Raw genomic sequence first — 15,965 nt, 5'->3', positions numbered from 1 at the left:
TACTAGCAATTGAATAAAAGAAATGAAACCATCGGCAGCCATGCCATAGTTCTGGTGATAATCGTTATAACCTGCTAAACTTATCAGCAGACGAAATATCATCATCTGGCAACAAAAACAATTACCATTGGTTCTTATCTGAAAGGAAATTTAACCACTGACTTTGAAACAGCACCAACACTACTGTCTCTTCTCTCACTCAACTACAACAGTTTCTGATTTTCATAATGGAGTTAACTTTCTACACGCTCACAATTAATCTCTGTCTCTCTCTCCTTCCATCCCTCTCAAAGTGTTAGTAAGTAGGGGAGCAGACAAATCACAAATCCCTTCAGGTAGATGACCCTGCTCAATCTCTAGGAAAGGCATAGGTGGTAGAAACCCCATAAGATGTATCCGGTGCAAGTTATGGACACATAAGAGGCGCAGCAATATCAGAGGATGGTTACTTGGAAAAATAGCTCTTATTGTGTGGACAGTGCACAGGTACGATAAACATCAAAACTATACAGAAAATAGACTCCATCAACTGCCAGGGGTATAAGCTGAAAGTAGTAGATAGATTCTGTTACCTAGGTGACCAAGTTAGCAGCAGAGGTGGATGCTCTGAGAGTTATGGCTGCCAGAATAAGAATAGGCTGGGCAAAGTTCAGAGAACACCTAAATCTGCTAGCAACAAAGGGCCTCTCCTCTCAGAGTAAAAGGCATATTGTTTGATGCCTGTGTGTGAACAGCTAAGCTACATGGCAGTGAAACATGGGCTGTGACAGCCGAGGACATGTGTAGAGTTGAAATAAATGAAGCTTGTATGCTTTGCTGGATGTGCAATGTCAGTGTGCATGGATGACAGAGTGTAAGCATCCTGAGAGAAAAGTTGTGCATAAGAGGCATCAGATGAGGTGTGCAAGAGAGACATCTGTGCTGGTATGGTCATGTGATGCATATGGACGAGGACAGCTGTATAAATAAGTGCCAATCTCTAACTGTGGAGGGAACATGTGGTAGAGGTAGATCCAGGAAGATAGGGGATGAGGTGGTGAAGCATGGTGTTTGAACTTTTGGTCTCACAGTGGCAATGACTAGTGACCGAGACCATTGGTGATATGCTGTGCTTGGGAAGACCCATTAAGGCAGGTGAGATCATAGTCATGGCTGATGCTGGCATCACGTAACTAGCACTCATATTAGTAGCATGTAAAAGCACTTTTCAAGCATTGGGCCTCACAAAGGCAAGGTGGCCAATGACAGTGGCACATAAAAACCACCTTTCACATGTGTTGGGCCTCACAGAGATAACAGCAAATGATCAAGACTTTCGGCATTATGCTGTGCTTGAGAAGAAGATCCATCAAGCCAAGTGAAATTGTAGTCATAATCCAAAACCTTCAGGCCCAAATAGAGATACGTCCAGCAGTGAAATGCCATATCCAATCTTTACCATTTTTTTTTTTTTACTGATTCTACTATCATTAATTAAACCACATGGAAATCTTTTTTTTTTACTTTTTTTGATGAGAAACATTAATTTACATAGCATTATTTTTATAGGAAGCTGACAGAATCATTACAACATTGGCCAAAATGCTTAGCAGTATTTCTTCCAGCTCTTTATGTCATGAATCCAATTCCTTCCAAAGTCAACTTCCTCTTTCATTCTTTTGGGGTTGATTAAATAAAGTATCAGGCAAGGACTGGAGGCGATGCAATTGACTTACCCCTTCCCCTCAAAACTGCTAGACTTGTTTCAAAATTTGAAACCATTATAACAAGTTGAAAATAGTTAACAATTTTAACATTGATTAGGTTTCATTAGGAAGAGAATGCAGCTGAAAACCACTTGCCACAATAATTCAAATATATCACCATTGTGATCAGCACGTCTGTGTCCACTTTTTCCATGCTAGCATGGGGTAGGCAAAACTTCTTGAGGCAGTATTCTACCACTAGACACTCTACTGATTCCAGTGAGGTACTGTATTCCATATTTTTATATGATTGACTTGCCAAGTTACCAGACATTTTGTTTATGCTAAAAATAATGACTGTCACAATTGGCACAACTGCTCAAACGGCTCCATTTTCCTCTGTAAACATGCAGAGGTAAACAGACGCATACATACACACACACACACACGTGTGTGTGTGTGTGTGTGTGTATGTGTATCCCTGTATGGAGGGATTGTATATTCAATTTACTCAATGAGTTTCCATGCAGTTACTATTTCCCAAATTCTCCTCATAGGGCATTGGTCAACTCAGAGCTGTAGAAGACAAAAAAGCCATGCAATGAGGTCAAGCCTAAAACCTCGTGGTTGCAAAGAAACATTAATCACATGGCCATGTCTTCACATTTTAACTTTGAAGAGCCAATCCAAATCATGTTGGTTTCAAAAATTCATGTAGCAATTATATTCAGTCTTTTCATTTCATTTCATTTCTTTATTCATCATCCTTGCTTACATCATTCATTCATTGGCCATCATTCGGATGTAGGTTTTATAGCATAACTACACATTCCTGCCCCACCACAGCTCTAAACGTTTCTAACAGAAAAAACACTGAATGGAATAATTCCCTGTTTGAACTTTTTTAAATATATATATGTGTGTGTGTGTGAGGACACTGAGAATAAACCTACCATCATTTTGTGTTTATTTTTCTCTCCGTTTTGACAGGGATCGAAAGTGGTGACATTGCACTGAAAACGGTGTCTTCGGTGCTATTAGAGTCAGTAAAACAGCTATGAAAATGGAGAAAGGTAGAACACGACCGTAATTTCCATTCACCACATATATTTCTTTACTACCCACAAGGGGCTAAACATAGAGGGGACAAACAAGGATAGACAAAGGGATTACACTTTATTTATCGACCCCGAGAGGATGAAAGTCAAAGTCGACCTCAGAACGTAACGACAGACGAAATATTCACCACTTACCTTATATCGTGGCTAATTAAGTGATGCCAGAAGAGATGGACGATGGGAAGGATAAGTTTTAGTCCGACGTAAACGGAATTTAATCAATTTAATTTAATTAATAAAATGAGAAAAGTTAGATTTAAGTCTTTATTTTCATACGTGTTAATGGATGGGTGAGTAGAAACGTTGGGGGGGGGGGCGAGCTCAATCTCCAGCCCGATTACTATTTTTTCATGATTGAGCCAGGTATTGGACTCGTCCATCATTCCAGGGAGAAACACTAGAAGTAGTCGATACCTAGAGGACCAAATCAGTAGCGGGGGTGGGTGCGCTGAAAGTGTAGCTGCTAGAATAAGAAGAGCTTGGGCCAAGTTCAGAGAGCTCCTACCTCTGTTGGCGACAAAGGGCCTATCGTTCAGAGTAAAAGGTAGACTGTATGACGCTTGTGTACGAACAGCCGTGCTACATGGCAGTGAAACATGGGCTGTGACTGCTAATGACATGCGTAAGGTCGCAAGGAATGAAGCCAGTATGCTCTGATGGATGTGTAATGTCAGTGTGCATACTCGATTGAGTGTAAGTACCTTGAGAGAAAAGTTGGATCTAAGAAGCATCAGATGTGGTGTGCAAGAGAGACGACTGCGCTGGAATGGTCATGTGGCGAGAATGGATGAGGACGGCTGTGTGAAAAAGTTCCACACCCTTGCGGTTGAGGGAACCTGTGGAAGAGGTAGACCCAGGAAGACCTGGGATGAAGTGGTGAAGCACGACCTTCGAACTTTAGGCCTCACCAAGGAAATGACTAGTGACCGAGACTTTTGGAAATATGCTGTGCTTGAGAAGACTCGACAAGCCAAATGAAACCATAATCTCATGGCCTATGCCAGGGGCGTAACCAGCCCACTTATGGTCACTAAAACTCTGCTTGCGAAGATCTGTTGAGGCAAGTGAAATCAAATCAATCAAAATCAAAATCAAATTCGATGACTGGCGTCCATTGGCAGGGTGCAAAGAGCACCATATGAGTGTCATCATTGACAGAGCGGCTACCGGCTTCCGTGCCAGTGGCATTTAAAGGGCACCATTCGAGCGTGATCATTACCAGCACTTGTGCCCGTGCTAGTAGGGTGCTAAGAGCACCATCCGAGTGTGATCATTGCCAGAGCAGCCAACTGGCTTCCATGCCAGTGGCACGTAAAAGGGCACCATTCGAGCGTGATCTTTACCAATGTCACCTTACTGGCACCTGTGCTGGTGGCATGTGTAAAAGGATTCGAGCGAGGTCGTTGCCAGTACCGTCTGACTGGCCCCCGTGTCGGTGGTACGTAAAAAGCACCCGCTACACTCTCGGAGTGGTTGGCGTTAGGAAGGGCATCCAGCTGTAGAAATTCTGCCAAATCAAGATTGGAGACTGGTGCAACCATCTGGTTCGCCAGCCCTCAGTCAAAAATCGTCCAACCCATGCTAGCATGGAAAGCGAACGTTAAACGATGATGATGATGATGATGTGTGTATGTTCTTGATAATCGTTTAGAACAAGTAGTTATACACCAATTACACTACTTTTTCCGGCCCGGGTCAAACAGTATAGTTTAAAGGCCATGGACTGAAGATGTGAATTTTAAGAGGCCTCTCCCCCCCTTTCGCGAGCGCGCATTTTCTTGTCATATTCGTTTAAAGCAAGTTGTTTTACACCTTATACACTGTTTTATTTTTTGTTTCTATGACCGGGTCAAACGCTTTAGTTTGACCTTAAGCCAATGGACCATTAGCTGGTATTTTTAGCATAACGAGTTTCCTGGTGACAGCTTCATTGCCTGCGGCTACAGTCGAAATCTACGGATGCACAAACGCACAGAACGAAGAAAATAAAACAAACACTGACGACTTGTTCCGAAACACCCCCGAGTGGGGAACGGTTCACAAAAGTAATCCCCAATTATTTCCCCCCAAAATTTCCTATGTTCTCCGAAGCTACATAGTCCGAGGTATATTTATAGAAAATTTCATTAAAAAATATCTATTTTCTTGATAGTTAAGATGAATTGAAGTGGACGCCGGTGAATTTTCCGAATTACCCGGCTCCAGCCCCTCCTAAAACACCCCCCCCCCCATAAGTTTTGTATATTCGGAATCTACATGATATAACACATACTCGTAGAAAATTTCATTAAAACATATCCAATTTTCTGAAAGTTATGATCATCCAAAGTCGGGGAGGTGGGGCAGGAATGTGTAGTTATGCCGATTAAATTATTATGTACATCATAATCTGACAATGAAGTTTTTGCATTTTTTTACAGCCGGTGTGTTTGTGTAACACTACTTTTATATGTTTCCTATTTGGAAATAGATAATAGATATATTTTACTTTCGAAGAAGGAATCTATAATGCCAACACTACAAGGTCTGAACAAGGGAAGATAATAAACGAATGATTCTTTTTCTATTGTCTCCCTTTGTTCGACATAACGTAGCATCTTTTGGTAGAATCTATGGCAGTGTTCATGAGTTATTTCATCGAACTTTTCAGATATCAATTGGTGGGCTCTACTGGACGAGTTAGATAAGATAGAAATGTATTCCCTTACGGCTGATGTAGTTTAACTCTTTTGCTTTTCAAGGCTTGAGCACCAATTAAAAAATTCAAATTTGATGGCAAAGAGTCCAAATTAGATCGAAAACATCTATATATATATGTATGTATATATCTATGTGTCTGTGTTTGTTCCGTACCGCCAGTTGACAACCAGTGTTGGTGTGTTTACATTCCCCATAACTTTGAGGTTTGGTGCAATAGAATAAGTACCAGACCTTAAAAAAAATTGTTCGACTAAAACCCTTCTTCAAGGCTGTGCCCCAGCATAGCTGCAGTCAAATGACTAAAGTAAAAGATAAAAGATATATATATAGGAATTGAAACTCATTTCTGGTGCAGTTTTGCCTTCAGAGTGTTGAGTGAAGTATGAGGGATGCGTCCAGATATCCTCCTTCAGCACTCAATGCATCAATGTCCAGCTTGTTTTTGCTCTGACAGCCAGTTTTCTGATAAAACAATGAGGACTTCATTGTATCATTTCTCTGGTATTTTTGATCAACTGAGGGATCGACACATTTCTTTTTTGGCCATGTCCAGGTTTATCAACAATCGAACCAGTCTCTTAAAATTTCTTGACAATTTTTCAGACTATTGTTGAGTTAATTTTAAGCTTTTTTTCACCTCCTTTGTAGAGGGTTATGATTGTATTTCAGTCTATAGCCATTATCTAATTCATAAATCTGAATTTATTAAGTCTGAAAGAAGAAGCAGACACGCTAAACTTTTATAATGATGTATGAATTTTATATCTTATCATGTTTATTGATAGTTGTTAAATCCTGAAACTTTGGTAGCCTTAATTTTGATGCACGTTTAACGTCCGTTTTCTATGCTAGCATGGGTTGGACGGTTTGACCAGTGTCTGGGAAGTCAGGAGGCTGCACCAGGCCCCAATCTGATCTGGCAGTGTTTCTACAGCTGGATGCCCTTCCTGACACCAACCACTCCATGAGTGTAGTGGGTGCTTTTTACGTGCCACCGGCACAGGAACTAAATGAAGCTGGTAAACGTCCACGATCGGTTGGTGCTCTTACGTGTCACCGACACGGACGCCAATCAGGCGGTACTGGCAACTACCACGTTCGGATGGTGCTTTTAATGTGTCACCGGCACGGGTATCTTATGTACAATTTCCATTTGATTTTCATTTTGATGTTGGTGTTAACGTACCTGATTCAATAGGTCTCCTCAAGAACAGCGGGTCACTCTACGATCCAAGATTAGCACAGCAGGCCATCCTGCGAGCCATGGACTCACTTCATTTGTCGGGTCTTCAAAGTCACAGCATATCTCCAGAGGTCTCAGTCTTTCGTCATAGCCTCTGTGAGGCTCAATGTACGAAGGTCATGCTTGACCACCTCGTCCCATGTCTTCCTGGGTCTACTTCTAACCCGGATTCCTTCAACAGTTTGGGAGTGGCACTTCTTCACACATCTCTCCTCATCCATCCGTTGTACATGACCATACCAACGCAAACGTCTCTCCTGCACACTACATCCGATGCTTCTTATGCCCGACATTTCTCTCAGGGCGCTTACACTCTGTTGTGCATGGACACTGACATTGCACATCCAGCGGATCATGCTAGCTTGATTTCTTTCAAGCCTACGCATGTCCTCTGCAGTCACAGCCCATGTTTCACTACCGTGAAGCATGGCAGTTCGCACACATGCATCATACAATCTACCTTTCACTCTGAGCGAGAGACCCTTTGTCACCAGTAGGGGATGAAGCTTCCTAAACTTTGCCCAGGCTATTCTTATTCTAGTGGTGACACTCTCTGAGCATCCACCTCCACTACTAACTTGGTCACCTAGGTAGCAGAAACTATCAACTACTTCTAGTTTCTCCCCAAGGAGTGTAATGGAATCTGTTCTCAGAGAATCAATGGTGTCTATTGCCCCGGTGCATCTGCTGCACATGAAAGCTATTTTCTCGGTTAATTTTCCTTTGATATTGCTGCACCTCTTATGTGTCCATAGCTTACACTGGGTACATCTTATGGAGTTTCTACCTACACCTTTTCTACAGATCGAGCAGGGCCACCTACCTGAAAAGGTGTGTGGTGAGTTTGCCTTCCTACTTACTAGAACTTTGGTCTTTGCTACATTGACTCTAAGGCCTTTTGATTCTAAACCTTGCTTCCACACACGAAATTTCTTCTCTAGTTCCAGTAGTGATTCTGCTACGAGGGCTAGGTCATCAGCATAGAGGATCTCCCAGGGGCAACCCGTCTTAAATTCCTCTGTTATTGCCTGGAGGACTATGATGAATAGAAGGGGGATGAGGGCTGAGCCTTGCTGGACGCCAACTTCTACTCGGAATTCTTTACTGTACTCATTGCCTATCCTAACCTTACTAACAGCCTCTCTGTAAAGGGCCTGTACAGCCCTTATTAACCATTCGTCAATCTCCAGTTTCCACATCGCCCACAGATAAGGGATCGGGGGACCCTATCAAAGGCTCTCTCAAAGTCCACAAAAGCTAAGTATAGGGGTTTATCTTTGGCTAGGTATTTCTCCTGCAGTTGTCGAACCATGAATATGGCATCAGTGGTGCTTCTGCCAGGCACAAAACCAAACTGCTTCTCATCTAGGCTAACTCTCTCCCTAATTAGTTGGGCTATGACCCTCTCCGTGACCTTCATTACCTGATCCAGCAGTTTGATACCCCTGTAATTGTTTCTATCTAGAGCATCACCTTTACCCTGGTAGCAGTTGACTATGGTGCTGCTATGCCAGTCATTGGGTATGACTCCATTATGGACTACTTGGTTTACAATGCGGGTGACTAGGCCGTAGCCCACACTACCAGATGTTTTAAGCATCTCAGCAGTGATTCCTGATGGACCGGGGGCTTTTCCTGGTTTCATACCCTTAATTGCCTTAACTACTAGGGATTTATCTATACGGATAGCTGGTCCCTCTCCTCCTCCCATTCATTCTCCACATTCAGCAGATTTTTATAGTGGCTTCTCCAAGCCTCTTTCTTTTCAGAATCACTAAAAGCAAGTGCCTCATCATCCATTCGAATACATTTCTCTCCTATGACATCACAATTTTCTCTCACACACTGTCTTGCAATCCGAAATACCTCAGTTCTTTGGTCCTCACGTCTCTGGTCATTGGCAAACTTCTTCTTTTCCGCTTCGCTCTTGGCTATGTATACCTGCCGCCCAGCCTCCCTTTTCGCTACCTGGTACTGTTCCCTGCTACCCCCATCCTTCCAGGCTTTCCAGGCCTGTTTCTTTGCCCGAACGGCCTTGTCTACCGTACTATTCCACCACCATATAACTCTAGGTCTGGAAGGGACTTTGCACCAGCCACAGACCAAGTCTGTGGCTGGAGCAAAGCTGTCCTGTAGGAATTTCCAGCTACCTTTTATGTCCGATGTCTGTAGCTCCTCCTCCTTCTCCTTAAATTTCTTGATGAGGATGTCCCTAAATCTCTGACCATGTGAAGGGTTCTTTAGCTTCCAAATCCTTCTTTTTTGGATTGGTTTGCTTCTTGGTATCCTTCTGGCCTCGAGGCTAAAGTCACAAATGACTAGTCTATGCTGGGGGGTACATTCTTCACCCAGGAGGGTCTTTGTATTTAAGAGCAACCCTGAGTCCCGCTGTCTAGTGAGGATGAAATCAATCTGGCTAGCAGAGTCCCCTGAATGATAGGTTATCAGGTGGCTGTCTGGCTTCCTGAAGTTAGTGTTGCAGATTAGAAGGTTACATGCATCACAGAATTCCAGTAGCCTAGTTCCCTTATCTTTCGGGTGCCAATACCATGGCCACTGTGTACCCCAGTGAAGATATCTGCTTCCTGTCCGACATGCCCATTAAAGTCTCCATCCACAAAGATGAGGTCATTGCCACTCGTCTTCGAGGTAGCCTGTAGAAGGGTGTCATAAAAGTGGTCCTTTGTGTGTGTGTATATATATATATATATATATGTACATACATATAATAATACATAAAACGATATATACATATTGGCACATATTTGTTGGATGGCCTGGGACTATTCATGAGTTCCCTTGCCCTTTGACAGGTTTTATTTTTCATCCCACAGGGTGTCCAACAATCACCCTCCTCACCAAACAAGCCTGGTGGGGTTGCCAGTTTAGTTAACCAGGTGATACACGAAGGAGTCATACCCAATGACTGGTGTAGCAGCATACTAGTCAACTGCTACAAAGGTAAGGGTGACGCTTTAGATACAAATAATTACAGAGGTATCAAACTGTTGGATCAGGTAATGAAGGTTACGGAGAGGGTCAGAGCCCAACTGATTAGGGAGAGAGTCAGCTTGGATGAGATGCAGTTTGGTTTCGTGCCAGGAAAAAGCACCACTGATGCCATATTTCTGGTAAGGCAGCTGCAGGAGAAATACCTAGCCAAGGATAAGCCCCTGTACCTGGCTTTCGTTGACATGGAGAAAGTCTTTGACAGGGTCCCCCGATCCCTTATCTGGTGGTCAATGAGGAAACTAGGGATAGATGAATGGTTAGTGAGAGCTGTGCAAGCCATGTACAGAGACGCTGTAAGTAAGGTGAGGGTTAGCAACGAGTACACTAAAGAATTCAAAGTAGAGGTAGGGGTCCACCAAGGTTTAGTCCTCATCCCCCTCCTATTTATCATAGTCCTCCAGGCAATAATGGAGGAATTCAAGACAGGATGCCCCTGGGAGCTCCTATACGCTGACGACCTTGCTCTAATTGCTGAGTCACTATCAGAACTAGAGGCAAAGTTTCAAGTGTGGAGACAAGGATTAGAATCGAAGGGCCTTAAAAATCAATCTAGCTAAAACCAAAGTCTTAATATGTAGGAAGGCAGGCAAATCATAAACGCCGTCAGGTAGATGGCCCTGCTCGATCTGTAGAAAAGGCGTAGGTAGAAACTCTATAAGATGCACCAAGTGTAAGCAATGGACACATAAGAGGTGCAGCAATGTCAAAGGAAGGTTAACTAGGAAAATAGTTTTTGTATGTGGCAGATGCTCAGGAGCAATAAACACTGAAAATGCTCAGAGACCAACTTCCGCTACATTCAGGGAGAAAAACTAGAAGTAGTTGATAGCTTCCGTTACCTAGGTGACCAAGTCAGGTGGGTGTGCTGAAAGTGTAACTGCTAGAGTAAGAATAGCCTGGGCAAAGTTCAGAGAGCTCTTACCTCTGCTGGTGACAAAAGGCCTCTTGCACAGAGTAAAAGGCAGACTGTATGACGCATGTGTACGCACGGCCATGCTACATGGCAGTGAAACATGGACCGTGACTGCTGAGGATATGTGTAAGCTTGCAAGAAATGAAGCCAGTATGCTCCGATGGATGTGTAATGTCAGTGTTCATACTCGACAGAGTGTAAGTACCTTGAGAGAAAAGTTGGACCTAAGAAGCATCAGTCGTGGTGTGCAAGAGAGACGTTTGCGCTGGTATGGTCATGTAGCGAGAATGGATGAAGATAGTTGTGTGAAAAAGTGCCACACCCTGGCGGTTGAGGGAACCTGTGGAAGAGGTAGACCCAGGAAAACCTGGGACGAGGTTGTGAAGAACGACCTTCGAACTTTAGGTCTCACCGAGGAAATGACTAGAGACCGAGACCTTTGGAAGTATGCTGTGCGTGGAAAGACCCGGCTGGACAAGTGAGACCATAACCTGTGGCCTCTACCTGGGACGCAGCCAGCCCACTTATGCATACCTTTCCTTCTTGTGACACAAACTCTAGTTGCGAAGACCTGTTGAGGCAAGTGAAAATGAAAATCAAAATCAAAATCTTTCAACATCAATGGAAATTGTAGCTGAGATACCAGTGCCGGTGGCACGTAAGAGAACCGTCCGAACGTGGCTGTTGCCAGCGCCGCCCCAACTGGCCTCTGTGCCGGTGGCACGAAAAAACATCATCTGATCGTGGCCGTTTGCCAGCCTCGTCTGGCACCTGTGCAGGTGGCACATAAAAAGCACCCACTACATTCTCGGAGTGGTTGGCATTAGGAAGGGCATCCAACTGTAGAAACACTGCCAGATCAGACTGGGCCTGGCGCAGCCTCCTGGCTTCCCAGACCCCAGTTGAACCGTCCAACCCATGCTATCATGAAAAACGAACGTTAAACGATGATGATGATGATGATCTATGTGTGTGTTTTTGTGATAACGGTGTCATAGAGACCCACAGGGTGTCAGGTAATGCTGAATAAGTGCTATAGACAGACCATAGTTAAGTTCCAGATTCGGTAATATTGCGAATAAATGGTTCAACGTTGGTTCTATGTCAGCATGTGTATATAAGAATTTTTTGCACAATAAAATAAAAAACCCAAGGCTGTATAGATATTAGAGCATTTATAGATAGAAGGTCTTACAGCTGTTTCTAGGATATTAATTAATAATATCCCTTCATTGGAGACGGTGTGTTTTGCCAAATGGCTAAGTTATGGGGGCATAAACACAGGGGACATATCGCCAATGAAGGGATATTATTAATTAATATCCTAGAAACAGCTGTAAGACCTTCTATCTATAAATGCTTTAATATCTATACAGCCTTGGGTTTTTTTATCTTATTACGCAAATAATTCTTATATATATATATATGTGTGTGTGTGTATATGTGTATATATATATGTATATATTATATATGTCTATATATATATATAGGTATGTGTGTATGTGTGTGTCTGTCTGTCCCTCCACCATCTTTAGACAGTCGATGCTGCTGTGTTAACGTCCCCGTAACTTAGCTGTTTGGCAAAACACTCCGATAGAGTATGTACTAGGCTTACAAAGAATAAATCCTGGGGTTGATTTCTTTGACTAAAGGTGGTGCTCCAGCAGGGCTGCAGTCACATGACCAAAACAGGTAAGGCAATAAAAAACTATGCCACTTTAATCCTGATCTCAGCTAGTTGTTATAGAAGTTCTCTCAGCTTTATAAACAACTTAGGTAAATATTTATCCCCTCATTCATGATACTTTGCTTCATTGTAATTTACTTTTCAACCTCTATTTATTTACTCATTACTACCCTAACTCGATTCACATATTATCCATTACCCACTAAAACAATCTAGAACCCCCTAACCCAGGCATATACCAATATTAGCAGTAAAATAATACTCAGTCTGCTGTAATGATTCAAAAATACAACACATAAAAAAACCTAATGGTATATCTGTCTTCTACCCCTCTGAAGAGATTTTGCCCAAAATAATGATTTTAATAATCGCTATTTAATCTTTTAGGCTTAATTGAAACAACTGTAAGGGACTATGCTTGATTTTTGCAGATAATAAATTTTTATTAAATGCTATATCTCCATTTTCTTAATTTCTTTTGAATGCTTATATATATATATATAATTTACAAATAAGAGCAAAAGAAAAATTCTAATGCCAAATATGCCAAAAAAAAAATTGTCAATAACCATTATAAGTTATGCGTCTCGAAATAAACTGATAGAAATCTCTAAAAAATTTGTTATTACCGTATTGGTCCAATTTCGGGGTTAATTCATAAGAAATTTTCCCCTCTTCAGTGGCAAACACGCAAGATATAAGTGAAATACTTACTCATACCCATGGAAAAAGCAAGCACTAAGTCCTGAGCAGAACTAAGTACCCCAAATATATCCAATTCAATTTATAACTAATGTTTGCTGTGTTTGCCGCTGAAGAGGGGAAAATTTCTTATGAATTAACCCTGAAATTGGACCAATACGGTAATAACAAATTTTTTAGAGATTTCTATCGGTTTGTTTTGAGATGCATAAATTATAATGGTTATCGACAATTTTTGGTTTCGGTATATTTGGCATTAGAATTTTTCTTTTGCCCTTTTCTTGTAAATTATGTATAAATTTAACCTTTAAAGGTATTTTTTGATATGCTGGCCATTCATAAAATTTTTTTCCCGAAAAAAAATTTTTTTATCCTACATTAGTTATAAATTGAATTGTGTTCATTTCCGGGTTCTGTCACTCTGTGAAAATTTCTAGTTCGAATCACACGTGTCTCGAGATGTGCCAAAGATTTTTCTATTTTTCTATCTTGGATATATTTGGGGTACTTAAGTCTGCTCAGGAGAGTGCTTACTTTTTCCATGGGTATGAGTAAGTATTTCACTTATATCTCGCGTGTTTGCCGCTGAAGAGGGGAAAATTTCTTATGAATTAACCCCGAAATTGGACCAATACGGTAATAACGAATTTTTTAGAGATTTCTATTGGTTTGTTTCGAGACGCATAAATTATAATGGTTGGGCACGTAACAAACACCATCCGATCGTGGCCGTTCGCCAGCCTCATCTGGCACCTGTGTCGGTGGCACATAAAAACACCATCCGAAGACCCGGCAAGACTAGTCAGGCCATAACCCGTGGCCCCTACCTGGGACGTAGTCAGTCCACCTGTGCATACCTTCCTTCTTGTGACACTTGTGAAGACCTGTTGAGACAAGTGAAAATCAAAACAAATCAAAATAGATGAACATCAATGGAATTTGTATCTTTGTGGTACCAGTGCCGGTGGCACACAAGAAAATCATCCGAACGTGGCCGTAGCCAGTACCGCATAGACTGGCCTCCGTGCTTTGGGGACGTAACAAACACCATCCGATCGTGGCCGTCCGCCAGCCTCATCTGGCACCTGTGTCGGTGGCACATAAAAACACCATCCGAGCATGGCCGTCTGCCAGCCTCGTCTGGCACCTGTGTCGGTGGCACATAAAAACACCATCTGAGCGTGGCCGTTCGCCAGCCTCGTCTGGCACCTGTGTCGGTGGCACATAAAATCACCCACTACACTCTCGGAGTGGTTGGCGTTAGGAAGGGCATCCAGCTGTAGAAACACTGCCGGATCTGACGGGCCTGGTGCAGCCTTCGGGCTCCCCAGACCCCAGTTGAACCGTCCAACCCATGCTAGCATGGAAAACGGACGCTAAATGATGATAATGATGATGATGATTGACAATTTTTTGTTTCGGCATATTTGGCATTAGAATTTTTCTTACTCCCTGCTTGAGTATACACCTTTGGTAGTAACACTTGGGCTTTGTTGCAGTAGAGAGGTGGCATTAGACAGTAAGTGTACGACTGTGATATTAAGAAAAATGTCAATGACATTTTGTGGGAGGCTAGGAGTGTTGTCTAAAATAGAAATTTGCTCTCATAACAGTAGTTTTTTGACTGCTGGAAGAAAGTGATTGAAAAACCAATCTTCAAAATTTATGACTCTCACCCAAACATTGGTGTTTGACATCCATATAACATGTTTTGGGATATTCCTAGTGCTTTTGGATATCTTGTAAATTATGTATAAATTTAACCTTTAAAGGTATTTTTTGATATGCTGGCCATTGATAAAATTTTTTTCCCGAAAAAAAATTTTTATCCTACATTAGTTATATATATATATATATACATAAAACAACATCAAGTTTGGTAAAGAAAAGGTTATCACATATCTACCTTGTGATTACAGACAGAGAGACAAAGAATTTTATATATATATATAGATTAAGCACATGTATTAAATGTTAATTTAAGGGTTAATATGTAACTGTAAATACCTTACAATTTTGCAACTACTATGATAAATAGTAACTGGTAACTGAATGGTAAATGTGTAAAATGAGATGATGTTAGTGTTATCACATTAGAATTAAAAGTGAAACAATATTAAAAAGTGAAAAAATAAAAATGAAACAATATTATATCACATTAAAATATAGATGTTATTTTTTCACTTTTGACACGTAATACTGAACCAGTCTAAGAGATTGCTCTGGGCCCACATTAGGCAAGGAGTTGAACATTTTTTTTAGCCTATGACACTCCATGGACCCTGAGTAATACATGTGTAAAATTTGAATAAAATCAGTTGGGTAGTTCTTGAGTTTTAGTCATGTACACATACAGACAGACACACATTCTCAGTTTTATATATAGAGAGATTGCCAGTGTTTGTTCTCAGAGGCTAGAATGGAGGCATCTATTTCCTTAGTGGTGTTGCCACATCTGGTCAGGTACTTGCAGAAGGAGGACATGTTGGTGGTGAGATGCTCCTTAATTCAGACATGGAGCGGTTGTGTTGTGCTACCAATGTAGTGGTTGTCACAGTTGGAGCATCATATTCAGTATACTTCGCACATATGTAAGCACACGTTAGAGTTGCGAATGGGACAGTTTGTTAGTGTGCAGGGCTGTTGTACTGCACATGACCACTTCCTTAAAAGGTGTTTGCATAGGGACGGTCCTGAATGGGCCAACCAAATGTTGAGTCCTTCCCTGCAGATAGCCTTGTAGACGGCCAAGATGGTCTTCTCATTGCAGTGAGGAATCTTCAGGAAACAAACTTTAGAGAGATTCCTGTGATATTTAGCTGGCCTATATTTTTGTATGAAGTTAGAAATGGATGTAGGATATCAGTTGGCCCCAAGTGTCTTTAGGAACTGGGTAACATAAGCA

Source organism: Octopus sinensis, linkage group LG8 (genome assembly GCF_006345805.1).
Source record: "Octopus sinensis linkage group LG8, ASM634580v1, whole genome shotgun sequence".
In the NCBI taxonomy this organism is placed as follows: domain Eukaryota; kingdom Metazoa; phylum Mollusca; class Cephalopoda; order Octopoda; family Octopodidae; genus Octopus; species Octopus sinensis.
Note: the sequence above shows the minus strand (reverse complement) of the source record.